The sequence below is a fragment of the Vicugna pacos genome, chromosome 13 (assembly GCF_048564905.1).
Source record: "Vicugna pacos chromosome 13, VicPac4, whole genome shotgun sequence".
Lineage (NCBI taxonomy): Eukaryota > Metazoa > Chordata > Mammalia > Artiodactyla > Camelidae > Vicugna > Vicugna pacos.
The window spans coordinates 50,836,143-50,843,638 of record NC_132999.1 but is presented as its reverse complement, the minus strand read 5'-3'; the positions used below and the strand labels follow the sequence as shown (position 1 = coordinate 50,843,638).

The 7,496-nt window shown below is 48.9% G+C and overlaps 1 long non-coding RNA gene across 1 annotated transcript; it reads right to left on the bottom strand.

Annotated features, from left to right (window-relative positions):
- Positions 1-816: 816 nt before the first annotated feature.
- LOC140700767 (uncharacterized) lies at positions 817-5,033 on the bottom strand. Its single transcript, XR_012079405.1, has 2 exons — positions 4,976-5,033; positions 817-1,187 (listed from the first exon to the last, which is right to left on the bottom strand). It is a non-coding gene; the product is annotated as an uncharacterized lncRNA (long non-coding RNA).
- Between the last annotated feature and the right edge of the window lie 2,463 nt (positions 5,034-7,496).

Below are 7,496 nucleotides of genomic sequence, written 5' to 3'. Positions count from 1 at the left end.
TGAGTTCTGATAACATCTCCTCCCATTTTTCCCTTTAGCTCAAAGGATGGAGCCACTTCCTGGTGAATCTTGAGGCTGCTTCCCAGGCCCTGATTGGCTTCTCAGCTCTTCCATCACCTAAGTAACCAACTCCCTTGTATAAAAGTCCCTGGATTTGAAAAACTTCAGGGATTTCTTTGCTCCCGAATGGACCATGATGGATACAGGGCCTTTAATGACTTTAGGGACAACGGGGTGTGGGGAGATCATGGCCAGAGAAACAGTTACAAAATACCAAGAAGGGACCACAGGGAGAGGAGCAGTCGCTGGAGCAATCTGGGCTGGCTGGGTGGGAGGACAAGCTGCAACTCCACAGATCCGTGGAACATGGGGTCTTCCTGGGGCACTCTCAGAAGCACCTGGAGGAAGGTACCTGATAAAAGAACTAGACTCCCTCTGGTTATGAGGGACTATGATTACGGGACTATTAATGAGAAGGAAGACACCTGGATTGTTAAAGAACTTGGGAACATCCAGACATCATTTCTAACAGTTAAAAAAACAGAGAGAGAGAAAGAGAGAGAACAGCATCCTTGTCTGACAATAGGGGTTTGGTTAAATGCATAATGTCCACTCAGTGCAAGATGAATGCAACCTTCAAAATAATGCTAGAGAAAACTGTTTTGTGGCCTGATAAAGATTCATCATATTCTGTCAAATGCAAAGAAGCCTGACGCAGACTACGTACAGTACAAGCGTCATTAAAACACATACACACGTAGAGAAAAACAAGTCCTGAGGGATATATGTGAAAATACTCATGGCGTTATCTCTGGGTGGTAGTAGAATTATAGGTATGTTTACTTTCCTTCCTTTGCTCATCTGCATTTCCTGAAGTTCTTATAGCAAATGGATTATTTTCAGTTAGGGAAAAGTAAGATCACTGAATAAAACAAGCTGATGCTGAAGACGTGCCTTTGTCTGGGCTGTACCATCTCTGGGAATACTATTTCTTCTCCCTCTGCCAAAATCCCTCTTCTTCCAAGCCAGCTGGGATGGTTTCTCCTCCTGTAAGACGCTCAGGACGACTGCAGCCCACCACAGATTCGCTCTAACAAGTCCTCCTGGAGCTCTGGTCTGCAGTGCCTTTGGCATCACCCAGTGTTATTCCTCAGCTGTGCTCACGTTTACCACTGGAAAGGAGAGACCTGGGTTGGGGGCAAGATGAGGTATCGGCACCATCTTCCAAATATTGGAGGGGCTGTTGGAGGGAGAAGGGTTGAGCCCCCTTTTATGCCATTACCTCTAAACAAAAAAACCACGGGGGTTGGGGGAGCATATTAAGGAGGCAGATTTCTTTTGATTTAAGGAAACAGCTCTCTCTACAAAAGCGTGGCTGACTTCAGGATGGGCTGCTCTTGGTTACTGGGGGTATTCAGTGAGAAGCTGTGACCACAAGTAGACGTCCCCTAGATAACCTCATGCTCTGCTCCCCAAAATTCAATTGTTTTGTCTCCCCAGTGAGGAGGACATGTTCTGAGTGCAAAGAGCACCCCTTACTTTTCTCTGCACCTCCATGTGGTTGAACACAGAGCAGCTGTCCAGCCCTGACTATGGAACTGATCTTTATGGCAGCAGATTGACCTTGCTCATTCTCCAGTGCAGACTGCCAGGAAAATGTACTTGTTTTCGCTCTGATAAATTTTTTCCAACACACCTTGCACTGTCTTGCCTCTGAGCCTTTGTACAAGCTGTACCCGCTGCCCAGAACACCATTTCCACCCACTTCCCCCCTAATTCCTATTCCTTCTTCAGATCACTTCTCTAACTCACTTCCTCCAGGAAGCCTTCCCTGGGTGAGCGCACCCGGGTGGGTGAAGAGCCCCAGCTCTGTGCTCCCGTGGCCTGCTGTCTCTCCCCCATCCCAGTATGTATCTCACCACATTCTTCATTTCCCACTTTGGGGGACAAAGCATGTAACTTGCTCTCTTTGAGATCTCAGCATCCAGCACAAACTGACACAGAGTGGGTACCCAGTAATATTTTCTGAATGAATGAGTGTGCTGGGGGGAGCTGGCCAGGGCATCAGTCCTGGCTGTGGAACATCCCTAGGCTGTATTTGTCCTAAAATGACAAATACTCAGGAGTGTGACCTGCTCCTGTCCCTTCTCTCAGCACCCAGGGATGCCAGAACCTGTTCTACAGAAGCAAGAACATCCCAAGGCAGTGGGGTGTGCTTTGGGGGAGGGCAGAGGGCTGTTTCCTGGCTGATGACTCAGCAGTGAGAGAGCCTGAGGGGGGGTCCCTGGTCCCTGAGGAGCAAGGAATGAGGCTCTGACAACTCGGGCCAAAGCCTTTTCTTAAAGAAAAACCTGAGAGTCAGATTTATTCTGGAGTCCATCTGACTCCAAGCCTGGCTGTGTCAGTCAGGGACATTGACTTGGATGGTCCAGGCTGGGAGCCTGGGTCTGGCCCGAACCGTGTGTCTGACTCCAGGTGAACTTTAGAAGGTCTTGGTCCTTCTCAGAGCCTCAGTTTCTCTGTCTGTAGAGGAAGCTGGGTCTGGAAGTCCTCTAAGGGCCCTTGGAGCTCAAATGACCTCTGCTTCTATGTCGTTTTGGGGTTGGAAACCTCTCCTGACATCCTGGAAATCCCTGCATGGCTGTTGTCAGTGACACCAGCACAAATTCAGCTCAACATTCATTGACTCTGCTTCAAATTTCAGGTCTCTCTCAGGGTAAGGAGGCCCAGAAGTTATTGCATGCTTATACGATCATGCTTCCTTATAAAAACATTAAGAAGACCCTACGTCTCTTGCCAGGATTGGGGAAACAGTTTTATGTATACCCTGGGAGCCAGGAAATGCACAGAATACTGGCTTTGGGCATGAAGACCTGGGTTTGAATCCTAGCAGAGCCACTTGCCTGCAGTGTGCAGGTGGCTTAATCTCTCATCCTCAGTTTTCTCATCTATAAAAGCGAAATAACAATCTCTACTCCTCAGTGTTGCTGGCGGGATTAAACAAGCTGATGTCTCTGGACAGTTTCCGAGGAGAAGACCGCATACAGTGAGTCTCCTCTGTTACAAAATGAGAAACCAAGGACTAAGTGAGGTCCCTTCAAAACCTTTGCAAAAACCCAGCCTCCTGGGTGCGTAGGTATGGAGGTGGCAGGAGGTGGCAAGGAGGACAGTGATAAGTGTGCCCTTAGAAGTTTGAGTTGATGGTAGTATCTGAGACCTGATTCCAGGGATGGGAGAACTAAGGGCATTGCATCGTGCAGTTTAGCCTTTGAGGCTGGTTGAGAGCTATTTGGAGGAGGGGCGTTCCCTGAAAGGGCCTGGAACTCAGAGATGGGAGTTGGAGTGGGGGATTCTGAGCCCCTGTTGGAATCTGGCTTCCAGGACATCCATTTAGTGCCCAGAGAAGCCAAGGCTTGGAGCAGGGTCGCATATGTCGTGCAAGAATGGATGAGACTCACCCTGGAGGCATCGACTCCTGGAAGAGGGCCTCCTACCACCTGCTGATTGTTTTTTTCACCAGGATGGGCTACTCTGAGGCATTCTTACCTTGGGATCCCCACCTCCTCCTTACCCACTTAGGCCGCAAGGGGGAAAAAGACTCTTGATAGTTTATAAAAGGCAGCCACACTTCTGCATCTCTATCATCACATGCCAAGGGGTTGGGCTCCCTGGGCTGGACTAGGTCCTGGCGCCAACCAGTATTTCTTGAGTAATTGACTCATGGAACTGACTCACTCATTTAGATATAGCTATAACTTCTGGTCTGTTTTTTTTTTTAAACCCCGACACGGTCATCACTTTAGCCCAATTTTGTGTACACAAGAACGAGCTCAAGGAAGCTGTAAGCAAGCTGTCGTTGATCAAGTGCTAAGTCATACAGAAAACAATGTGTTACAGTTAGAGGATGAAGGGTCAGTTTGTCTCCCTCTTCGGACCCCTCCCTCACCATTTCACTTACTGAGCAGCACTGATTCCCCGCCCCCAAGCAGATGCTGGGTTGAGAGACGGCAGCCAACCACATGCAACAGGATTTGGGATCTGGGATGGTATCTAATGCAAGATCTCTGGCTACTTTACGTATAAGTCAGCCCCAGCCAGCCCCTTACTGACTTCAGTTCATACATCAATTCACTCATCCATCCATCTATCCATTCATTCCTTCATTCATTTATTCAATACCAAGTTTCCATCCTGTGCCAGATGCTGGTACCAGGAGGGAAACAGTCCCTTCCCTAAAGGAGTTCTCCATTACCTCAGTGCTGCCCACTGTCAGACATGCCCTGAGCACTGTTCTAAGAACCTATGCCATCTGGCAGCCCTACCATCCCACCACTGTCCAGAAGGTGGCAGAAAACAGGCCAAGTGGAGCTCAAAAGGTGACCTGGCATGGAAGGGCAGGGTGGGAGACAGTTGGGGATCGCCTGGAAAGGCAGTTCTGCCCTGCTCTCTGAAAAGGACCTACTGAACATCCATTCGAGAGGGCAGATGCCCCAACCTGACCATAAGCTGCAGTACGCACTCAATGTGAGCTGGCAAGGATACTGGGTTACAAGTAATAGAAGGCCCTGGGAGTTGGCTTAAAACTAGGATGCAGGGAAGTCGAGGACAGGGCTGCGGGGGGGGGGGGGGGGGCTCGAATGGACTGGGTCCGGAGTTTATCATTTCTCATCCTGGCAGCTCACATGGAGGCCCCATTCTTGTCTTGTCTGTATCCTGGGCTTTCCTGTTCCTTGGAGCGGGAAATAGTATCATAGCAGGTTGGATTCCAGAGAAAGGGACTTGTTAGATTAGCTCATCTTGGGTCTGGAGCCTGCCCTGGCACCAACCAGTAAATGATGACAGTCTGCAAGCACAGTGCTGGGCAGTGTGAAAATTAATAAACAGAAACCTCATTTAAGGTGGAGTTGGGAGGAGAGAAGGGGGAGCTCTCATGCCCTCTAGCTGTCAGTTGCAGACTCAACAGTTAGAGACATACCTTTGCATCTCCAACAGGAATAGGGTTACTACCTTACTATCCAGCAGGAGGAAAAAATTTCTCCTTGCCTGGCAACAGCCTAGCCAATGAGACACTGTCATAAGCCAGCCAATGAAAAGCCACTACACTTCGAACTCCCGGTTTCCTCCAATGGACTCTTGGTTTATAATAGCCACGCGCAAACCTCATTTCCCCTCTGACAGAACTCATTTCCTCTTCTCTGGACTTGCCTGTGGTTCACCATAGACTGCATGTTCCGAATTGTAGTTTTTGCTGTTCCCGAGTAAACTGATTTTGCTGGTAAAATACCTGGCTGTTTTATTTTATTTTAGATCACCAGCAGTTACCCCATGGGAGAATCAGTGGGGACTGGGAGACCCTTGGGGGTAGAGAGCTACTAGAATGAGTTTGGGTTTGCAAGGCCTCTGCATAGAATGTTCTGTGTCCTTCCATGGACCTCTGTTGCAAAAGGGTGAGCTGCCAGGGGCGAGGTTCAGCTCTGGCCTCACTGCAGCACCTTTCTCCTGCACTCAGCTTGATGGATTCCAACTGCAGGTACCTGCGACTCTGTGGGAGGGAGTGGCCTTCTACACAGGCCTGATGGAATAAATTCCCAGCTCCTGCCCCTGGCGCAGGAACAAATCTGGAGGCTCCAACACTGAACTCCCAAAGCTCCGCGGGAGGACTGAGTCCCAGTGGCCCGGAGCTATGACCTGTTTGATTACGCCCCTGGACTGGCTGCCTCCCCTCCCTCTCTTCCCACTTTCCTCGCAATACTTTCTGGAATCGCTGTGCTGCTTTGCACCCCGCAATTGTTTCTGGGTTCTGCTTTTGGGGACCCAACCCAAGAGCCTTCTAGTCTTAACAGTGAGATGAGTGGTGAGAAGCCTTTGAGAAACGAGAGCACACACTTTTCCATTCAATTCTGCCTTTTTTTTTTCTAAAAATAGAGCTCTTTATTAAAAATGGTTTAAGGTAGGTTCCAACAAGCATTAGAAAATTATTTAAATATGGTATAAACATAAAATAAAATTAGAAATAAATATAAATATCCAAGAACCATATGCAGGCTTCTCAGTACCCTGAGGAACTGTAATGTGGCTTTCATCTAGGGTGTCACCCGCTCTCCCCTGATGCCCTTCACGCGTGGCCCTGGAGCTGGCGCTAGTTCCTGGCTGCTGGGGACAGGAAAGGGCTTTGTAAACAGTTAAGTGCTGAGCACACCTGACAAATGATTCTACTGATTGGCATGCTCTTTCCTAATGTTTCCCACAGTTTTTTATTTATAACTTAATGACTATAAAGAAGCTGGAATTTAGAATTAATAGAAAGCCCCGCCTATGTGAGAAATTAAACTTTGGAAAAATGCTTTAAAAAACCTCACAAGGCTTCCGAATAGAGATAAGGTGGTTCCTTCACACAAGCTGAAGACAATAGAACTGATAGCTGTTAGTTATTTGGAATAACCTCCTTGAAGCAACTTGGCTGGTTCCAGAAAGGACATTAGGCTTGGTCTGGGTAAGGGCATTTTCCTGGAAACTGGCCCTGAGGCACAGCCTTCTCCAGCTCCATGGTTTCAGTTTGTTCTTCCTCTTCTGCCCTCAGTAATGTATGTGGAACAAGCCTCACTGCAGGCAGACCCTTGCAGAAACACGAAGTGTATGCACGGGCGTGTGCTGTCATGTGCCTGAGTCCCAGCGGTGGTGAAGGCCTCCTGCCAGCCTAGAGCCCCTTGGAAATCCTTGCTGAGACCTCGGCACTGTGTTGACATGGCCGAGGGGACAGGGGCTGGCCCAGCTGGTGAGACCAAAGATCTCACCTTTAGGGACATACGCAGTAAGTCAGCATTTCAGCTCCTTCATTTGAAACAAAAGGCAGGTGTTCAGTTTCAAAAGGGGTTTGCTCACTTTTTCTTTAGCAGTGGGAACTCCTAAGCACAACGTCACGGGGGAGGCCGCTGGGGAGTCAGGCCACAGCGAGGCTGCTCTGGGTGAACCGGGGGCATCTGACAGCCCATGGCTCCCCCCCAGATTGAGGCTCCTTGCAGGAAGCCTGGGGCCTTTTTGAGAGCACTGCTTGGGAACCCCTAGACCAAATGCCCTGGAGAAGCTTTTCCAGATCTTTCCCTTTATGCTGTATCCTCATGTTGGCTTCAAAACAACACAGCCCTGTGGCTAAAATGGCTATGAAGATGCTTTCTACACAAATGGAAAAGCGTTAAGTCCTGGCAGGTTAAGCGGCAGACCCCAGGTCACAGAGCCAAGGACTGACTGACTGTTCCAATCCCTGGTCACAAAGCTCATAGAAAGCTTGGTCTAATGGGTGAAAATTCAGCTATGCTCATCCACATACTGTTGGGTGTAGGTTAACAAAGCAGTTGTTTGAGAACATCGATCACGACCCCCAGGGAAGGACAGTCACTTGTTTCCAGGAGACACTGGTTTCTCACTCCTGGAAGGGGAAATGGGACTCCTTGACAAACACAATGTTCAACCAAAGGGTCTAAAGTGCTAAGACGGGG